The sequence below is a fragment of the Podarcis cretensis genome, assembly GCF_951804945.1.
Source record: "Podarcis cretensis genome assembly, chromosome: Z".
Taxonomy (NCBI): domain Eukaryota; kingdom Metazoa; phylum Chordata; class Lepidosauria; order Squamata; family Lacertidae; genus Podarcis; species Podarcis cretensis.
This window is the reverse complement of record NC_137184.1, coordinates 34,423,119-34,445,301: the sequence shown is the minus strand read 5'-3', so window position 1 is coordinate 34,445,301 and position 22,183 is coordinate 34,423,119. Positions and strand designations below refer to the sequence as shown.

At 43.9% G+C, this 22,183-nt stretch overlaps 1 long non-coding RNA gene across 1 annotated transcript; it reads left to right on the top strand.

Moving 5' to 3' along the window:
• The first annotated feature begins 1,308 nt into the window (after positions 1–1,308).
• LOC307208115 lies at positions 1,309–21,191 on the top strand. Its single transcript, XR_013834992.1, has 3 exons — positions 1,309–1,576; positions 3,709–3,764; positions 20,925–21,191. It is a non-coding gene; the product is annotated as an uncharacterized lncRNA (long non-coding RNA).
• The last annotated feature ends 992 nt before the right edge of the window (positions 21,192–22,183 follow it).

Here is a 22,183-nt window from a genome sequence, read left to right as displayed (position 1 = left end):
TTTTTTTTTTACTGAAAATTGTGCCATTCTTTTAAGCCAGTCTCTTTGATCTAGGTGGTTGTCAAGATCTAAACAAAGTTTTGAATTCGCCACCGTCAGAGAATAATCAGAAACTTAAATCCTCTCCATGAAATGAGATTTTTTTTGTATCATAAACTCCTCCAAGCAATGTTTGATGTTTTATTAACAGTCCCCACTTTCTCTAATAAAACAAAGACTTCAGCGTGTATTCATCTTTGTGGACAATGAAAAAAATTTGTTCACAGGAGAATTCATTCGTCCTTCTTTGGGAAGAATGCTTGAGCTATTTCTGTGAGTCACTTTATCTAAACCATCCTAATTGCAGAGTGGCTAGCTTTGCTCTCGGTCGAAAATCCCTCTGCAGTTTCAGAAGTACACTCAGTAAACCATTGCACGTTTCATTTTTGCCAACTTCCAAACAGCTTTGAAGTGCCACCTAAAATGACTGTATACAAAGAAGGAGATAAAATCATCCAACTGGAAATTTGAAGACATTATTAGTATGGATGGATGGATCTGTCAATTTTGATTTCTCTCTGTTTCTCACTGTTTCCAAGCCTAAATCCAATCTTCACAATTCTAAATGGGTTTGGGATTAAAAAAATAATAATCTCATAAAAATTAACCAGCATTTTACAGTGAGAATATCTCAGGATGGACAAAATTTTGCAAGCACGTTTCCCTAATAAAATATCATTTTTGAACACATCTGTTGGTTGCAGAACTGCTTAGCAAAATTTAGAATTTTGCAGGGTGTTTTGGAATGTGCGAATTAGGGACCTGTGCATTTACAATGCAAACTGAACCAAATTTCTCTCCTATCACTAGTGCATCCACTTCATCTGTATTTTCTGGTGACATGAGCTCCACATGCCTCGTCCCCAATGTGGCATATATAAATTGGATTGCTGAGAGAGGTGGAAGGGACATGATTATCCCTCAAATGCATTGGTGTTTCCTATACAGCAATAGGAGAGATCAGAGATGCCTGTCGTGATTGGACCCCTGCTGGGAGGATCGCGCCACCTCGCTGCTATCAGACACCCCCCCCCCCCCAGGATTGCGCCGCTGTGCCAATCGCCCCGCCCATGGGCAGATTGTGCCTCCCCACCGCTCTGGGTGCAGGAACAGCTAGCTCCACCACTGGTATCAGACATCCAGATATTAGATAGATGATAGATAGATAGATAGATAGATAGATGATAGATATAGATAAAATAGATGATAGCATTTTATAGCAATAAAGGAAATTTTAAAACTCCCACCTGTTAGAGATAAAAAAAGACTTTGAACTTCTTTAATCTTCCTGCCCAGGCACAAACCATCCTCTCCCCATTACTTTTATTATTTACCTAGGGTGGCTTTCGACATACACATCTCTTCATGCTCCATCCAGGCAAACACACGGTGTATTGTCGCAGTTGAAGAACACATCCCAGCCAGGTGAAAGCATTTGAAGAGTATGTTGGGAGCAAATCTAGCAAAGAATCATGCAGTCTGGGAAGAATTCCATGGGCCACACAGAGAGGCCTGGGCAGCTACATTTGACCTCTAGGTATGTGGTTTCTTCACTTCTGTCTTATTGCAATGGTGCTGTGAGTGATAGTTCTGAAAGTGGTGGGGAGGCTTAAATGCACATAACCATCAACTTTTCTGTCTGCCTTTTGCCCACCCCCTGCTTTGCTTGGCAAAAGGCTCCGCACTAAATATCTTTGTTTTATTGACATATGACAGTTCTTTAATAATTGACAAATTTAATATCTGTCACAGCAATAGTGTCAGTGCGTCAACCTTTTGGGGGTGACTACCTGTCTCAAGACATATAGCAACATGCCGAGATTGCCTTGATGAGTGAACAGTTTGCTGAAAGGTCACCATGCAATTATGCTGGGACCTAAACCTTTCCTACGATGATGGTGGTGGGGTGGGGGAGATTGGCAACTTTCCCACTCCAAAGAGGTGGTGGGTACTTTATTTCAAGCTAAGAGCAGGATAAAAGGATATATTTTTTTTTTTTTTGAGTCTATCCATCTATCTATCTTTGCACAGATATAGCACAATTATGAGATACTGGCTCTATAACAGGAAACCTTTCTTTTCTTTCATAAATGTTTCTCAACTGTCACAGGGTTGTAATTCAGAAAATGTGTATCTTTCCTACTGGAAGAGATAGGAAATAAATTGTGTGAACCAGAGAAGTGGTGCATTATCCACTTGGCCAGGGATAATCCAGCAACTTCTGGGAAACTATTGGGTTTGATGACTGCCAATATCCCTGTCCATGGCTCTGCTCTAAACTCTGATTAGTTGGACCTTCACCTCTGCTCCAACCCCCCCCCCAAAAAAAAAAACCCCACCAGCGCTGCTGCCTTTGCTTCTCTGGTGAGCCTTAACCATGTTGAAGATATTCTGGGTGTTATTTACCATTCAGAGAATTAAGCATTCGGTAAGTGAACATTCGGTTCAAGTCCCCGCAACAGGGTGAGCTCCCGTTGCTTGGTCCCTGCTTCTGCCAACCTAACAGTTCAAAAGAAGTCAAGTGCAAGTAGATAAATAGGTACCGCTCCGGCGGGAAGGTAAACGGCATTTCCGTGCGCTGCATGGTTCACCAGAAGCGGCTTAGTCATAATGGCCACATGACCCGGAAGCTGTACCCTGGCTCCCTCGGCCAATAAAGCAAGATGAGCGCCACAACCCCAGAGTTGTCCACGACTAGACCTAATGGTCAGGGGTCCCCTTACCTTTTTTAAGTGACTTGGAGGGACATGGGTGGCGCTGTGATCTAAACCACTGAGCCTTGGGCTTGCTGATCAAAAGGTCGGTGGTTCAAATTCCTGCAACAGGGTGAGTTCACATTGCTCGGTACCAGCTCGAAAGCATGTCAAAAAGTGCAAGTAGATAAATAGGTACTGCTCCGGCGGGAAGGTAAACAGTGTTTCCGTGCGCTGCTCTGGTGTCGGTTTTCTGTTGTGCCAGAAGCAGCTTAGTCATGCTGGCCACATGATCCGGAAAGCTGTCTGCAGACAAACGCTGGCTCATTTGGCCTGTAACGCGAGATGAGCACTGCAACCCCAGAGTCATCAACGACTGGTCATAACTGTCAGGGGTCCCTTTACCCTTTACCTCTAAGTGACTTGGAACTTTTGTAGTTCACCAGCTCTGACCATTAGATTGCATATACCCTGCCCTAGGTTTAGTCATCTTGTTGCCATACTTGTATATTGCTTTTTGAGTGCAGTGGGGTTATCCCGATTAATTTTAAGCTGACAAATAATTGCAAAAATATTGCCAGCAAGGCAAGCGGCAAAGGAGCCGTGGTAGCATTAAAGCTCCAAAATGGTGAGATGAAAACAAATGGAAGAAATCCAGTAGAAGAAATAGGCTCCTCTTAGAAAGGGAGGCAGGAGACAACATCATCTCAGGATGGGAGGGATTCCACAGTTTGAGGGGCCACCACTGAAAAGGAAAGGAAATGAGGAAACTGTAAATCAAGCAGTAGGGAACTTCAGGCAAGGTGGCCAAATGTGCACCTCCAAGCCTCTGTATCCTCTGGTCCTCAGGATTCTCTCGAGGCCTCATGCCCTCCCTAGTCACACCTCCTACGGGCCCTGCGTTGCATGCTCCTTAAGTGCTTCTGCCTGCCTGAAACATGCCCTTGATTTCTGACAATGCCTTTTGTTTTCCTAGGTGGATAATAGAGAGAGGACTTACAGTGGGTGTACGAAGCAGTCTACTGTACAAAGGTAAGATTTGCATTAATTGTGCCACCCTAGCCCTGCCCACCACGGGCATGTAATCCTGGAAGGGAATGTGGTCTTTGTGTTGAAATGCGTTTCCGTGGTGTTGATGTAAAGCAGGTGCACCAATTCTAGGGGTGTCTTCAGCCCCTCTGCCAATGTCTCTTGGGACAGAGCAGAGCCACCCCCCCAGTCAGCTTCCTTCTTGTGGTGGTGAAAGAACGACTGCCCCGCCCTTCCTTGCACTGTCTCCCAACGGGTCACTGCCTCTACAGTGTCTCCCAGTCCAGCCTCCAGGGCAGGTCGAGTGGGGACTACAAATCCTATCATGCCTTGGTGCTGTCTGGCCCCTCCGCTGAGCTCACTTTGTCTGCAGGGCCAGCTGCAATGAGGTCGAAAGCCAGCATCTGAGCACAACACAATGCCATGCAGCCAAGCTCCACGCTCAACCTCCTTCTGATGCTACAGTCATGCATGCGACTGCATCTCATCAAACATGTGTGACATGTGATGATCACCTTTGATGACACCATTAGACGTATCAGTGGAGAAAATGCAAAATCTACTTAACCCATTTGACTGATACTGACATAGATTTATGCTGCATGCTGTGGGCTCCATTCAGACACGGGCTTTATTGTATTAGTTTTACTGGTTATAAACCTAGCACTCCAGTCCCAATTTCTAACATTCCTTTTATACTGCATTACCTGTTGCATTATGCAACTGTGGTTTTTTATTTATTTATTTATTTATTTATTTACATAATGCCGTGCTAAATTTTAAATGGTAGGAAAGACCTGTATGCTGGAATATCACCGCAAGCTTCACCACATCAATTTATAATGCAGACCCATGATTTTCTGGGTTAACAAGGTTGCAAACAGATATTTTCCTGGTAGTAACAAAAGAAACAAGTGCTAAAGTTCTGCTGGGATTCCTCTACTTTTCTTAAGGTGCCATTTACATTGTGTGAAAAATCACACAAATTGCTGAAATTATCAGGTAGAGAGACATCAGGAAAATGGAACAAAGCGTTGTCTGTGTGCAGCCAGTCACCTCTCCCCACATATTTGAATACTAAAGCCGCTTTAACTGACTCGCTCTGCAGGTTGTGAAGCTTGATGCAATAAAGTCCATAATGGTTATTGTAATCAGCTATTTCACTCAGTATAACTAAATGTTCTTCAAAATTGATCAGGTAAAAAGACAAAACAAACAGCTCCGGAGTGATATCAAAGACCCATCAATTACCTGCTAATTCCTTCTCAAGGACATGGAAGAACAAAGCATAGTAAATGTCAGCTATTTGCGTACTTCCCAATGCTGATTTATTTAAAAGTGTTATTTCCCCCATTTTTGCAATAGCTTGTTCTCTGTTTGGGGGCAGGTCAGCTGCATAGTTTTAGTTTTTTGTTAAATGGTTAGCTTTTGAAATGTCTTTGTGTATGAGCATGGTGGGTGGGTGAAAAGGGGAGATGTCTATTTTTGCACTTAAATTCCCCATCCTCCCTTAGAACTTGTCTCCCTTGTTGTATTTATGGCCAAAACAGACATGGAAGCTTTTTAAAAGGAAAAAGGAAATTTCCCAAACTTTAAACCCTAAACCAGAGCTTTCCAAACTGTGTGTCATGACATATTAGTGTGTCAGCTGCAGTGTGTAGGTGTGTCACGCACAGGCTCCCCATGCTCCTCCCGGGGCTGGAAAGGGGTTTGTTTAACCTCTGGTTTGCTAGTAAAACAGAATTATTGTGTCGCAAAATGATGCATGTCTAAAAAGTGTGTCACCAACATGAAAAGTTTGGAAAGCTATGCCCTAACCCTTAAACCCCAAACCTTAAAATGGCCAATTCTCCCCAGGCTGCTTTCAATCAATAGGCCTCATCCCACTCCAACATGCAAACATCTTTGCTAGTCCCCATCCACCCGCCATCTTTCTTAATCAAGGGTGTGGACTGGGCTGTTAGCTTCCTACACCTTAATCAAAGTTCTGTCCCTGTAAGGTACTACTAGACAATTATTTTTTATTTATTTCCCCCCTCAGAAGATGCCTTATAACATTTCGGGCCATTAGGACATCTAGCTTAGGACCATTTGTGCTGATGAGCAGTAACTCTTCAGCAATTCAAGCAGAGATCTTTCCCAGCCCTACCTAGAAATGACAGGAATTGGAACAGGTGTCTGTTTTTTTGCTGCAAAGCATGTACTCTATCCATACTCTCTCCATTGGAGGAACTGCAGCTTTGGGAAGAAGATTGATAGCAAGTGGAGAATCGATACTGGGAAAAGGGTTAAAGCCTACCTTCCTAATACAATTCCCTCTGCAGCTGTTTTAAAATAAATATGTATCAGAAGTTCTAATGCTGTACTTTTGGGCTTTAGGGATGGAGTAGAAATTCGATTCATTTAACATTTAAAGGCAAATCTACCTAATTCACACTTTCCAAACAATGCACAAACCAAACATATATTTTCTTCAAAATTTGCACTTGCCTGAATTGTATAATGTAGTTCTCCAGCCAAGCAACATGCACAAAAATAAATAAACTAGGGCAAAGTGTGCATAAATTAGTGAAACCAACATTGGAACCAGTGTGGTGTAGTGGTTAACAGCGGTGGACTCGTAATCTGGTGAACCGGGCTCGCGTCTCTGCTCCTCCACTTGCAGCTGCTGGGTGACCTTGGGTTGGTCACACTTCTTTGAAGTCTCTCAGCCCCACTCACCCCACAGAGTGTTTGTTGTGAGGGAGGAAGGGAAAGGAGAATGTTAGCTTTGAGACTCCTTTAGGTAGTGATAAAGCGGGATATCAAATCCAAACTCTTCTCTTCTTCTTCTAAAGGAAACTGTTTTACAAAGTGCAAAATTGCATACAAAAATATGATATTGGGAGAAATTGGTACTAAAATATTGACAAAATGCTGATTTTTATGAAGATAAAACTTTGTGAACTGTTATGGAAATTAAACTTAGTATTGGAAAAATGAGAAATGGAGAAATACCGAAAGATTCAACCATCCCTAGTCCCTAATCTAGTTTTGCTTTCAGCCTCCTTCCCCTTCAGCTACAACTGCCTGATGCAAACATGGCCACAACATCTCAGTTTGCCCTTTGCTGGCATAACATGGAACAAGGATTTTTTAATTGTATAAATCAAGATTGGGAAGGGATTTATTCAGATAGGTCCATTACAAATAAAATCTTTGTATACAGAACTGCAGATATAGTCAGAAATCTTGAAGCTTTTTAACTCCCTGGGACACCTGCCATTTCAGCATCACAATCATAAATCAAGGTGTGAATTTGAGCAAGAAAAATAACTTGATAGTGGCAGGTGGCACTTAATCTATAGCAGATTAAAAAGTTAAGTTTTAGAGAAACTTTTGTGGAATGATGGCACTTTCATGAAGCATTCCTCATTTTGTTCTCACAGATACATTCCTATGAAATGATTGGCAACAATCTTTGAACACAGATTCCTTGATGCAATGCCTGTCTAAACCATACTGAATTCCTTTGAGTGACTAGGGAACCAAGACAGTCATTTAGCATGATATCCCTTGGCTGCATTTGCTAAGCTGTGCTCAGTTCGTTATTATTTCTCAAAACCACCCTCCTCACCAAGTACATGTGCACAGAAACAACCTTTGTCAAATTTCACACAGCCTAGGTGACATATTTTAGGCCAATTTCTCTCTCTCCTCTGTATTTCTTACATTCTTAAAAGAGGAGAATGGTAATGCAACATTTGAAATAATAAAACTGTCATTAAATCCCAAGAGATCCCCCCCAGCATGTGCAATAAATTCTTTGCATTTTTTAAACGATTGCTTTATTCTCTATTTTCACAGTGAATAAAAGTAATATATTTTTGCATGCCACCCCAGTTTCTGAGTGATGCAAGGTTCTAGGGGTAACCCAAAATTCGGTTTCCTTGGAATGAGAAACAGCGGGACAATGTTTTTAAGCAGAGGCTGAATGGCCATCTCTTATGGATGTTTCATTTGAAATCCCAGCATTGAACTAGATGACTCTTAGGGTTTGAGCTTGGAGCAACCAGCTGAGACTTCCTTACATGCTGGAGTTCACAGGGTAGACAGTAGAAGTAACTTTTCCCCAATGTGAGCAGGAGTGACTTAGCTAAGCCTGGCAGGTCATTTTACTCTATGGCATTAACCCTTTCATGCATTGATTAGACTTAAGCATATTGCTTAAATGAGACTAGTTATCCCACATCTTTGAGATGGCCTCCTTCCCTATGGTAGTACAACTGAACCTCTAGGTCAGAGGCAGTGTATCTCTGAGTGCTTTTTGCTGAGGGACGAACAATGGGCAAGGGCTGTTGCCTTCATTTTCTGCTTGTGGGCTTCTCTGTTGGGTTGCAATTGTTGGAAACTGGGTGCTGGGTTAGATGGACGTTTGGTTGCATCCAGCAGAGCTCATCTTGCCAGGCTCCTTTTTAAAACATCTCTATAACAGAGTTCTAGAAACAGTGGCAACTAATTTGATCCCTTCTCCCTTCAAAGAGGCTCTTAAATTTGATACTCATGAATAAAGCAGTGGAGGAGCTGACATTTTGGTCTGATTAACAGTCTAAGGGTGTTGTAAATGAACTAGAAGAGCACCATTGTTTGGTTACTGACCTCTTTATATGCATTCTTTATGAGCTGTGATCTCATAAGCTGGTGGCCTTTGTTTCCCATTGCTTTCCTCTGGGCAGACAACATTTATGGCAACTTTGCTTCAGTTTGGTAAGGGATTTCTTATCCACCCTTTTTTTTGCATCTGCCTTCTTTGGATGGTTGTATTTACTGCCACATCACAGTGAACGTCTTATAGATTTTCCTGTATAGAGAAGAATTATTTGCTCCCTGAGGGAGAAAATATAATTCCTGGTGCCTTTAACTGAGAAGGTTTAAGTTCAGCCAGCCTGATCCATTCAGTTACTTGTGAATGAAGAATTTATTCTATAAAAAGAGAGAACAAGAGTCTGGCCCTTATGATGCTGGGTGAGGGTCAAAGATTACCTTCCAGACATCCATGTGAACAATAAGTGTGTCTGTACTGACTGGAAGCAATTTGTTTATTAAAATAATGTGGTCTTCAATGGATGGGTGCAGAAGATAAGGATCTGGCTTCCTGGCCAAATCCAGTTCTCTGATCTACAATATATGGTCACACAACCTCATCATTTTGCAGGGGATGGGAAGGAGAAAAGGCATTCTATCCTCCCCCCAGGGATGTAAATAAATAACCAATTAAGCAACACCCAGTCCGTCAGCTAAGTGTGTGTGCTGTGGCTGGTTTGCTCTTGGCACAAGTTTCACACATCCCACATTGTTGGCATCTGTCTTGAGAGATAATGGAAGGCACCTCTTGGGGGTGAAGTCAAACTGCTGTGTTAGCAGTACTGAAGTGGCTTTCCCAGGGTGCAAGCCTGGGCGGTATGTATGGCTGTCCTGGGCTGCCCAGATGACAAGATCACCCTCTTGGCCTCATTGATGTGGCCCAAAGGACAGCAGAACAAAACAAAAACTCTTATAAGTTGTGGTGGTAGGGTGACTAAATCAGTTGTGATTCCATTTTATTGTTTTGGCAGCTGTGTAGGTGAGACAAGCACAGGAGCCCTGAGAGCACGAAAAGTTGGCAACTCATTTCTGTCTCCCAAGCTGCCCTACCTACCCCCAACTTCCTCGGACTGCTGCCATCCCCTAGAAAATGCCTCTGTCCCCTCATTCGCCATGTCCGCTTGTGACATCACAGGCAGTTGGTAGATGTTTGTTTGTAACATCATAGGCAGTCTGTAGCCAACAGTAACAGCTGAGGCAACATCTGCACAGACCCAACCCCCAGGCCTCACAATTGTGGGGGCACCTCTGCAGTCATTTCTTTAAAATACTTTTATTTCAAAATAAATAATTTAGAAAGGCATTTATTTCTTGGGAGCGGAGAGTGGGAACCAGCAGCTGGCTGGCTTAAGCAATGCAGTTCTCTTCATGACTTTTGCAGTTGGTCTCTGAGAAAACCTCACTGGCTTCAGACATCCCTGGTTTTTTTTTTAAAAAAGAAATAAATAAAGCAAAGAAAGACATGACTGCTGAGGTGCCCGCACAATTCTGAGGCCTGGAAGGTCTATGCAGATGTTTCACTGGTTGTTGCTGTTGGCTATAGACTTCCTGTGATGTCACAAACGAACATGGCAAATGAGCGGAAAGAAGAAGTTTCTAGGGGGTGGGAGAAGTTTAAGCACACTTTATAGAAAGGTGGAAATAATGTAACATGTAAAAAGGTAAAGGTAAAGGGACCCCTGACTATTAGGTCCAGTCGTGACCAACTCTGGGGTTGCGCGCTCATCTCACTTTACTGGCCGAGGGAGCCAGCGTACAGCTTCCGGGTCATGTGGCCAGCATGACTAAGCCGCTTCTGGCGAACCAGAGCAGCACACGGAAATGCCATTTACCTTCCCGCCAGAGCGGTCCCTATTTATCTACTTGCACTTTGACATGCTTTCGAACTGCTAGGTTGGCAGGAGCAGGGACCAAGCAACGGGAGCTCACCCCGTCATGGGTATTCAAACCGCTGACCTTCTGATCGGCAAGTCCTAGGCTCAGTGGTTTAACCCACAGCACCACCCGCATCCCTAATGTAACATGTAGTTTGCTTCTAATACCCCTTCCTACATGGGTAAAGTGGGGTGGAGGGGAAAGGGCGTATTTTTGCTGTTGAAGTGACTGGTCAAAGCAGGTTAATTTGGGAAAGCAAATTGCTATTGAAGTACTTGTTAGTGCTGCACCAAGAAAACACTCAACTCCATCATGGGAAAGGTTGCTGAAGATCCAAAGCAGCACAATCGAATACAGCAATAATAGGCAATTTTCAAAATACAGAGATTTGTAATGGGAGAAAGCAGAGAGCATATAAAACAGTTTAAGTAGCAGCACCCACCACATCAGCTATAATTTACTTATAAAGCATAGTGCAACAGCTAGACATTACAAACAGCATACCACATCAGTTTGATGTTAATTCAACTATTTACAACCACATTCCTGGCCACTTAGTCAATACCTGAATTCCTAATTCAGTTGTTTCTCTCTTATCCAATGCTGATTTACTGTGCTACCATACATTTGTTTCTGGTTGCTGACCCCCAGGTTTTTTACCTGGAATTGAGTTTCTGAAAGCGCCTAAGTTGTCACCCCTTTTTGGGGGGGGGGTAGTGTCCATTTGGACTGGTATGGTGGAAGGTAATGAGGCCAGCTGTAGATGGAGGCAGAGGGAGAGGCAGAGGCAGAGTTAAGGACAGCAAAGTCAACTAACACTAATCTTGCTTCCATCCTCCTTCCTGTTGAGTTCTACATGGGCACATCTGAGACTAAAGAGGAGGAGGAAGCTGGCAGCCACTGCTGGAACCTGAACTGGTGGTAAGAAGGCAGGTAGATGCAGACTGACTGAAGGGAGACCAAGGTTGATGGGGCAGTGCCCCATATGCCCTAAGGAAGTACCGTATTTTAAGCTCCATAAGATGACGCACCTGACCATAAGACGCACCTAGTTTTTAGAGGGGGAATGCAAGGGGGGGAAAATTCTTTAAAGGGAGCGCTGAGCATCCTAGGCTCTGCTCAGCGCTCCCTTTCACGAGCCACGTGGAACGTGTGTGCAGCGCTTGCAGGCTTTTCCCTGAGTAGGGAGAAGGGCAGGAGATGGTCTGGCCTTCTCCTTCCCCGGGGAAAAGCCCCCAAGAGCCACACGCACGCTCCGTGTGGCTCTTGGGGGCTTTTCCGGGAGGTGGGGGAAGGGACAGAGGGGCTAAGCCAGAAGCTAGAACAGCAAGCGGGAGCGCTGCGCAGCGGTCCCTCTTGCTATTCTGGCTTCTGGGATAGTTGCACCAAGCCGCCTCAGGGCAGCGGGATGAAGGCTCCCCATGCCCTGAAGAGGCTTCACGCGGCTAAGCCAGAAGCTAGAACAGCAAGAGAGAGAGCTGTGTAGCGATCCCTCTCACTCTTCTGGCTTCTGGGATAGCCACACAGCCTGCATTTGCTCCATAAGACGCACACACATTTCCCCTTACTTTTTAGGAGGGAAAAAGTGTGCCTTATAGAGCGAGAAATACAGTAGCCTCCATTGCTGCTTTTATTACATTTTAGCAGCAATGCTCAGGGAAAGTTCCAATCCCCTTAGCCCAATTGTTTTATAGATGCTTCTCTTTTAGGGGAGCATTTGCAAAGCCAGGATGGGACCCACTCAAAGACAAGCCCACTGGTTCCATAAAGTCTAGAGCCACTTTGCCTATTATACAAAGTGCACCTCAGATGTTTGAAGTGTGCATTTCAAAATGGAGCATGTGAATGCAAGCAGTACCAGTTTACAAGCAATAGTACTGTTGGGAGTGGACATCAGTCAGTCTTAGTTTCTCGCAGTCCCGGTCCCCCCCCCCCGCCCCATGTTAAATTTCATTTCTGCTTTAGTTTGTGATTTATTATTTATTTTAAACGAGGTCCTTGTACAAATTCAGCAGCATTTTAATGAACATTAATCCATCCATACACAGCTTTGTTTGCAATTTTCTGTAAGTTGCATACACACAAACAATTTCCTCAAATATAATGCTCTTAAAGGTAAAGGTAAAGGTACCCCTGCCCGTACGGGCCAGTCTTGACAGACTCTGGGGTTGTGCGCCCATCTCACTTAAGAGGCCAGGGGCCAGCGCTGTCCGGAGACACTTCCGGGTCACGTGGCCAGCGTGACATCGCTGCTCTGGCGAGCCAGAGCCGCACACGGAAACGCCGTTTACCTTCCCGCTGGTAAGCGGTCCCTATTTATCTACTTGCACCCGGAGGTGCTTTCGAACTGCTAGGTTGGCAGGCGCTGGGACCGAGCAGCGGGAGCGCACCCCGCCGCAGGGATTCGAACCGCCGACCTTTCGATCGGCAAGTCCTAGGCGCTGAGGCTTTAACCCAAAGCGCCACCTGCGCCCATAATGCTCTTAGGTGTGCTATTTTCAGTAATCTGTGCACTGCTGCTGCTGCTGAACTGCAACATCACAACATTTGCAAAGATACGAATTTCAAATGTTAGCTTCTTCTACTTGCATATTGTTTTAGTTAGTTAGGATTTAGTTCACATGAGCAAAGTGAACCAAATTTAACCCCCATTTGTAAATACCATGCTCAGAGACAATGCTTTCTGAGACAGGTTTGTTTGTTTTTATGGATTCTGATCGTTATAAATCAAGTCCCTTAGACCTACTGCATATAAACAGTAGATGAAACATGGAAGAAAAATCCTGCTCCACATAGCAAAGAAAGTTCTTGTCATATTTATATAATAGTGACTGCAGCAGCAGCATCATTACAGTTCCATATCACTACTGTGCTATGCCCCCCACTGGGAAAATGGTGGAGGAGTGTGGCTGACTGTGCTGCAGCTTGTCAATCAATCAAGAAATAGCAGAATGAGGTAACTACTGCCATTATTTCAGTCTGGTCCTAGGGGGACATGCCAGGCAACAGTGGAAATTGTGAGCTGATTAAATGGGACTTAATGGGCTACATTTCTCATTGTGGCTCACATTTGTTGCAAGCCTTTTAATTGTGTTAGGGAGCAGCTTCAACATCTAACAGATTGTAAGGATTGTTATTGTTTCACTAATTGGTGACAATCAAATGAAATGCAATGCAAGCGCGCAGCTCGCTTGGGTGCTCCTGGGTGACCCCAGAAGAGGCCTAGAGCTGGCAGAGTTAGTTTCTTTTGCCCAGGGGGATGGTTTCCAGATTCCCTTTCAGTGCTAAGCTGGAAAGATTGTTCATTAGGCCAGTCAGAGAACTAAATCAACTGTTGCGCCTCATATACAGTTGTTAAACATAGATGTTGTGCCTTTCAGATTATGTTCTGAAAGATAGCTGGAGGTTGGTAGGCTTTTGTGTGGTTGTCTCAGCTCACTGTAACCTCCAGAGAAATGCACTCCGTATAAATTCATCCACACTACACAGCTCACTCTGTGAACCCATTTGCTGAAATCATGTACAAGTGTATTACTATAGCATATAATCATTTGGAAACTGTAGCTGTGTTTTGTCATTCTTTCCCAGCAGTAACGGTGCTGTTGGGGACTGTGCATGCCTTTCTTTCCCATTATATCTCACAGGTGTTAAGGGCATACATTCCAACATCTCATTGATTAAAATTAGTGAGACACCTTTTGTGCTTGTAGCCATAGCTCAGTGGTAGAGTATTTACATTGCATGCAGAAGGTTCAATCCCCAAAATCTGCAGGTAGGACTGAGATAGAACCCTGCCTGAAATTCTGGAGAGCCAGTACCAGTCAGTGTAGTGGTCTAACTCAGATTCCTATGTCCTTACTCTCCATATTCTCAAATCCTCCATAATACACATTGGCTTTTGGCTGTTCCACATTATAGCTGTCTATGATTTTAAAATGTATGAGGATTTAGGCTTCAGTCCTCTGCACAGGGTGGGCACTCTATGACAGTCAACTTAATTTCATGCTTATTAGCAAGGAGGGGAAAATGGAAGGGTGTGGCACAAAAAGATATACAGGAGGCAGGGAAAGGAGAGAGGGAAGAGATGGAAGGAGGGGGAGATATTCAGAAACTGTTAAGAAATTATGACTCCCAAGCTCTTGCATATTATTTTTCATAGAACAGAGTTGCATTTCCCACCCTAGAATGTAGTTGCATCTTTAAAAATATATTCTCTGCAAGTCTTGTATACAGACATACTGTTATGCATGTCCTCCCCAATTATGTAAGCAATTGAAATACGAAAGCAGTCAAGACAAATGAGACATTGCCAGCAGGTCTACATTATACATACCCAGTTGCAAGCAACATCTTACTACTGTTAGGTGTCTCCCATCTTGACAGCTGGTGACGCATTCAAGCCATTTGGAAAAGAGGAATGCACTTCTGGGGCCCAATTTGCTTGCTTAGATGCATAGGATTAGGAAACCTTAAAGCACATGGAAGCAATACAATTCCCTATGCTCTCTCTATGATTGATAAATCTAGAAAGTATTTACATTGCTGCATATGGTAGCTGAATCAAACCAATTCACAACACTGTCTCTCCCTAGTTTCAACCTGCAAAGAGTATTTATGACTCTTACTGCCTCTTGCAAACTCTTTGACGTATCATTGCATTACAAAAACTATGTCCATCAAACAGTGTCCAGCCCTTTTCTAGAGAACATGATGACCCACTAAGCTTATCAGAGTACTAGGTAAAGGTACCCGTGACTGTTAGGTTCAGTCATGGACGACTCTGGTGTTGCGGCACTCATCTCGCTTTATTGGCCGAGGGAGCCGGTGTACAGCTTCCAGGTCATGTGGCCAGCATGACTAAGCCGCTTCTGACGAACCAGAGGAGCACACAGAAACGCCATTTACCTTCCTGCCGGAGCGGTATCTATTTATCTACTTGCACTTTGACGTGCTTTCAAACTGCTAGGTTGGCAGGAGCAGGGACTGAGCAACAGGAGCTCACCCTGTCGCAGGGATTCGAACTGCCGACCTTCTGACTGGCAAGCCCTAGGCTCTGTGGTTTGGACCACAGCCTCACCCGTGTCCCCTTCAATCAATCAGAGTACTAGGTAAAGGTAAAGGGACCCCTGACCATTAGGTCCAGTCGTGGCCGACTCTGGGGTTGTGGCGCTCATCTTGCTTTATTGGCCGAGGGAGCCGGCGTACAGCTTTCGGGTCATGTGGCCAGCATGACTAAGCTGGCTCTGGCAAACCAGAGCAGCGCACGGAAACGCCGTTTACCTTCCCATCGTAGCAGTAACTATATATCTACTTGCACTTCTTGACGTGCTTTCAAACTGCTAGGTTGGCAGGAAATCAGAGTACTAGACCCCCCCCCCCCATATTGATGAAGTCACCCAACCTGATGACTATGTGCTTCAGAAGTGGAAAACCTATGGCACTCTGTAGCTTGTTGCACTCCACTTCCCACCAGCCCCAGCCAGTAGGCCCAATGGCTAGGGACGATGGAAGCTGTAATCCAGCAGTGGCTGGGGACCACAGGTACTTAATTCCTGATACACATTTTCTCACTTAGCTTCTAGTTCCAGCACAATGGAAAGGCATCCTCATTGCAGCTGACTGGTGTGTGTGTGTGTGTGTGTGTGTGTGTGTGTGTGTGTCCATATCCCAGTTCAATAATACTCTAACAACAGTACAACAATCCAATAAAACAAAGGCAAACCTTTAGAGCATACCACAGTATAGTTTCAGCCATAGTTTTTTACGTCTTACTCAGAACAGAGAGCCAGAAAACTATACTGAAGCACCACGAAAAGCAGAGATTAAGATAATAATACACATGGATTAGAATGGTGCTTAAAGGCCTGGGGAATTTTTTTTTTTTTTTAAAAAAACTTTGTTTGACACCAAAATGGGGAGGCGTCAGGAGAGCATTCTCTGGTGAGATCATGCTGCAGCTGGGAGGCCACAACTGAAAAGTCTATTTCCACAGTAGTCATTTTACATACTTCAGTTTGCAGATGCATTTGATGCTTGAAGAAGGGGCTGTGTCTTGAATTGTGACAGGGCCTCTTGACTGTGTGGATGGAGGATGGAGAGATGTGGAGGGGAAGAAACCTGGTTTGTGCATTGCTGGAATGTATCCTAGTGTACAAAGGCTTATTCAATTGCTCTGGTCATGCAAAAATCTGCCTCTGGCCATGCCCACCACTGGCATGCAACTCCTAGAAGAATGCCCATATGGGAATGTGGCCCTCAGGATGAAACACTTATACCACTCCTGCTTTATTGCCTATCCTGTAAACTGGGATTCAACACCACTGAGAGTTCCTGAGTCCAGCAGCAGCAGCTCCCAGCAACTTTGATTGTAATGCATTGACACCTGATGAATCCTCATACCTTGGGATAATATGCTGCCAAAAAGAGGAAGACTAAACCCTGCTCCAATAGGTAGATAGTGTTGACTTCAGGCATCCAACATGGTACCTTCATCTTTGAAAGCACATTTCCATCCCTCTTAAGCCTGCTCCAGCACACTGTTTGGTAATCACTGGCCTATTTCAGTCAAATTGTGTTCATCTCTCTGCTACTTTTTAGTTGCAAGACAGAAGGAATTTTATTAATATTACACAAAGTTTTGAATGATTTACTAGAACCCTGCACCCCAGCAGATGGTGTTACTTCACATGCTGCATGCCAGCATCTCATAATGGCACTGTGACTTTAAGACCATTTGAGGTTATTCCTTGTAACATGTGGCAGCAGATTGAGCCAGCCAGGTGATCTTGCAAATCGTGTTTCTGCACCATAAAGTACCATAGTTTGGAAGCCATTTTCATAAAGCTAATGTCAGCAGAGAGAAGGCAGCAGCAGAGGTGGTAAATAAATGAATGATAGCTAAATTAGATGATGATAGACGATGTGGGAGTATGCGTGAAATCAAGGGATATATGCTCATGGCTATGGTTTGGACTTATACTTTAAAAATAGCTTGACTGAGAGTGAGGCACACAGAGAGAAACAAACCTTTCCCCCCCTTTTTAATGGGTGGAACATTTTGTAAATCTCAAGTCTCCTACTCAACCACCAAGCTTTTAACTGTGGATTCCCTTTATGCTGCAACCCTGGCTGGCATTTCAGAAATGGGCAAGGTGAACAAAATGTCTACTGCTGTACACAACACACAAACAAACCCAGACTATTTAAGGGTGTGCTGGGATGAAGTGAAATTTGCTGCAAAAGGAGAAGACGGTCTCTTGTTTGACCTCCAGGAGCACATGGAAAGGTTTTGTTGCATTTATTAGCATCCTCAAATCAAAGGCCCCCACAGATGCACATGACAGATGGCCATCAACCACATCTGCCTAAAAACCTCCAATGAAGGAGAGTCCACCATAGAAACATAGTCAAGCATGGCTCTCATTCAAGCTTCTGCCACCTTCCAGCCCAGCTCTCACACTCACCACTCTGCTATTGTCCTTCTCACTACCTGCCAGATGAGGGTGTGGGGCAATTTGCCCTCTGAAACAGAGGAGCTTCTTTTGTCAGACCAGTGACTATGTTTACCAAGAAGCTGGTCTGGCTACTTCAAAAATTGAATACTCCATTAGGTTTTAACCCTGACTAACCCCCCCAACCCGCAAAGTCACAACAGTGTTCATACAATCCCAACCACAGTCAAGAAAGGTACAGATTTCAGGGTTGAGGTCCAGGAGCTTTCTGTTGGGACTTAATATTCCACCAGCTGCTGCGGCCAGCACCATTCATCAGGTTACTTCATGGCTGAGTGGGGATTTGAACCCAAGTCTCCCAGTTCATAGTCCAACACACTAACCCTCATACATTTGCCAAGGAGACCATGCCAGCAGCCTTAGCTTGTGAGCTTTGGACCAATAAGAACACAAGGAGCAAGGACTGACTCTGTGTCTCAGAGGCCTTCCAGATGATAAGCCATGAGGAGTTACTTTGATTATGTCTTCTGTTGCCACTTAGGGTCTTCATTGTTGTCCCTTATCTTTCTCCTTTTCTCCAACCTGCACTGAATTTGTCACTCTCTTTCAATGGAGGTTTCAAATCCAAATCTAGCTGATTATCAGTCCTGTAGAACAGGAGAAGAGGTGGGAAGACTTCAAGCGTGTCACTTCCAGGCTTGTAAGAGGGCACCGTTTTTCATTCCCCAAGTATTAATTGCAAGCAGTATTGTTTCCATCCTGCTACAGTTCATCTTTCCCCAAAAGCTTCATTATTCACCTTGCTGCCTGCTGTGGTGAAATTACATAGCCATTATATTATCCCACCCAATTCATTTCAATGCAAGAGAAACACAATGCAAATGGTGAATATAGAATCAATTATTTATAATTTGTGTGCTGAAAGCACCACCAACAAATATCAATAACAGCTGATGAATTGATTTTCTTTGCAGACATGGGATGAATAAGTGAACATTGGCAATTTCCGATCCTGTTTACATTTTTTTTTCTATAATTCTCTAAAACCCAGGATCTACCAGCCAGAGCCAGGTGTCAAAGACATACCATTAGAATTAAAGAACACACTGAGCACACTGCAAGCCTAGGAATTGGTTTTCAGTACCAAAACTGAATTGAACTTAGTCTTTTGACCCCTGTTCTGTGAAACAGCATTCATGCTGAGATACGACAGGCACCCACAACCTGTACTTTCTGGAAACAACTGAAGGTATTTTTGTTCCGACAAGATTTCCCAGCTGGACAAATAGGTCTCTGCCACAGGTGTCTGTTTTTTATTGTTTTTAAGTTTATCTGCTGTTATTTCATGTATCATTGTTTTTAAGCTGCATTTGCATTTTGTGCATTGCCTTGAGACATGTGTGTGGAAGGCAATTAAATTAGTAGTAGTCCTAGTAGTAATAAAATGCAGCTCCTGCAAACTGGAAGCATCAGTGTTTTCCTTATATGTGAAAAAGTGACAAGCCTTTTACCAAAATATGATTGAAGTTTGGTAGAGCTGTCTGTCAGGGGGCCATGGGAAATTCCATCCTGGTTGGATCTGGCTTTCTGATCTCCAGTCAACCATCCCTGAGTTAGATTATATGCACACACACTCCAATTATGTTTATTATTTTCAACAGAATGCTTCCTGGTGTCTTTGCTCTGTGCTTCAACCCCAATTTCCCAGTGCAGTCACCCCTGTCTTAGATAGATTTCCCAGATCGCATTTAGTATATTTGTCTGTGCATTAGTGACTATTAAGTGGTTTCTCTTTAGGTAGAAGCTCTCCTCCTCCTCCTCCTCCTCCTCCTCCTCCTCCTCCTCCTCCTTCTTCTTCCTGGTTAGTTCACACAAGCCCTAGAAATAAATAAGGGACTGAGGTTTGTAAAGGAAGATGGAAAAGCTTGATTGGGTCTCCATCATTTTCTCACTGGCAATTTTCAGGTATTATTTCCTATTGCCAACCTGTCAATCAAAATGAATTCTTCTCTGTGATGCTGTTAGCTCCTGTGTATAAAAAGATTTTTGGATTAACAGGCAGGTCCCTAACAGTTGAAAGTGAGATTGCTTAATAAGATTTGCTGGTAAATACAGGGCTGTGGAACACTATTAAATAAACCACATGAGGATTATGGAGTAATTCACTTAGTATAGGGCAGAATTTACTCTCTGGGATGAATCTATTTGGGGACAGATGTAAATATAATTTTGATGGGAGACCCTCTGGTCGCTTTCTGGGTCAGCAGGGACTAATCAATCTGTATACTCTCTTGTAAACTACATACAGTGAGATTTGCCTCCTCCAATGCATACAGGCTAGGGATTCTTCCAAAACTCTCAATTACTTGGTGTAGTTTCTATTGTGAAACTGATTCCTGCCCTCCAGCACTCCCATTTCCCCCCCCCCCCAGATTTTGTGCAGAGCACTGTAACAGTAGTAGATCTTGCCATCTCAAATTTCAGCAGTGACCTGTGTGATGCCAAAATCCAGTGCTTCCTGCCTCTCACTGTCCATTAGACTTCATAGTTGTGGTGCCTGCTGTGGTACCCCAGAAGCTCCACACTTGGTGCAACCAAACTGATCACGGTTGTGCTGATGCAAGTGCACCATTGTGTTTCTAATTTTTGCTTTCCTCCCAGCGGACATTCCTCATCTGGTTGGTGGTGTGGATACTGGACTGGTTGTCTGCAAGGTCATACCTACCTTTGCATCTGGCTGCGCCCTCCTCAAGCACATACAGCCCCCTGTTAAACATGGGGGAAAGGGGCCCTCAGACTGGAATGTAGCTTTTTGTATAAATGCTGGATTTACATGTATTGCTCCACGCACAAATTTCTTCTGACCATGCCAACTTTTGCCCCTGGCTGCACCTGCCACCAGCACCAACAGCTCCTTGGAAAATTAAATATGGGACAATGCAGCCTGCAAGCTAGAAAATGTTCTTCCCCCCTGTTCTACTCAAAAGAAAGTCCGGCTGAGTTATACTCCCAGACATACACCCAGAGAGGGTACAGGATTGTACCCTTTGGCCACAGTCTTACACTGGCTTCCCTAGTAGTATTTCCTACTGAAGTCAACACGACTTACTGCTGAGTAGTACTGCACAATACATAGGGTTGCACTGTGAGCCCCCCCCCCCCCCCGCCGCCGCCCCCCGCATTTCATATTACATTTATCTTCTCTCTGTGGCAGGTCTTATCACCATCAGTTTATCAGCCTCCCTTCCAAAGTAAGAACATTCCTTGTGAAGAAGAAAGCATTTTCTTTGCTGCCAAGATACGGAACGACTATCCTCCAAACTCCACTGAAGCCTCCTGTGTGGGAACTACAGGTAAGAAATCACTCATTCCATTTGATTACAGCCCATCTGCAACCCCCCAAAGAGCAGCACTGGCATCTTAGAATAAAGTTTATGAATCGTTCTGCAGAAGAGAAATCAGCCTTTTGAAACATATTTTGTGCCGGCGATGGCAGGCGAAAGACAGAAAGCTTCCTTTTGAAACCCTTAATAAAATATAAGTGTTGGATAACTGGCTACATGCTTTTCTCTTTGAGAAAGTTTCATATGCTCAGGGACTGAGTCCTGATAAGAAATATGAATGCATTTCAACATCAAAAACCTTGGAAGAAATGCAAAGCAGAAGAGAAAGACAGCTGGAGGTAGCTTGGAGGAGGAGAGGAGCTGACATCCATACAGATGACCTGCACAAAGCAATGCACACATCCTAGAAAACAGAGGCCCATAATGGGGAGGGGGGTTGATGGGGGGGATTCAGGTGTATTTTTGCTTTTGGACATAGGATGGACAGGAAGATATAGGAACATAGGAAGCTGCCTTATATTGAGTTAGGCTATTTGTCCATGGGGTCACGAAGAGTCGGACACGACTAAACAACAACATCTGTCCATTTAGTTCATGATTGTCTATGATGAGTGGCAGTGGCCCTGCAGGATTTCAGAGTAGGTTATCTCCCAGCGGTACCTGGAAATACTAGGGGTTGAACTTGGGACATTCTGCACTCAGAGTGAGTGCTCTGTGACTCACCTATGCTGCCTAGAACCTGTCTGGAAGCTCCTTCGAACAGGATGAGACTGCTGGTCCAAGGTTATAGGTAGGGGTCTTCCCCAGTCCTACCTAGGAATGGGGGATGAAATTTATTTCAGTTCACATTTAATTATGAATGTACCTAATTTTCCCTTTCAAAAAGAATGCACAAAGCAAAAACAGCTATTCTTCAAAATTTGCATTTTTTAAAAAAAAATACTGCAATGCAGTTCTCCAGCCAAGTCATGTTTACAAAAATACATGAACTAGAGGAAAGCATGAATTAAAATGCATAGATAAGGAAAGATGAAAGACAAAAATGCATTATTTTACGGGAAATTGCTTTGCAAATATGTATATACTAGGCAAAACTGCAGGTAAAAAAAATTGTAAAGAGAAATTCACA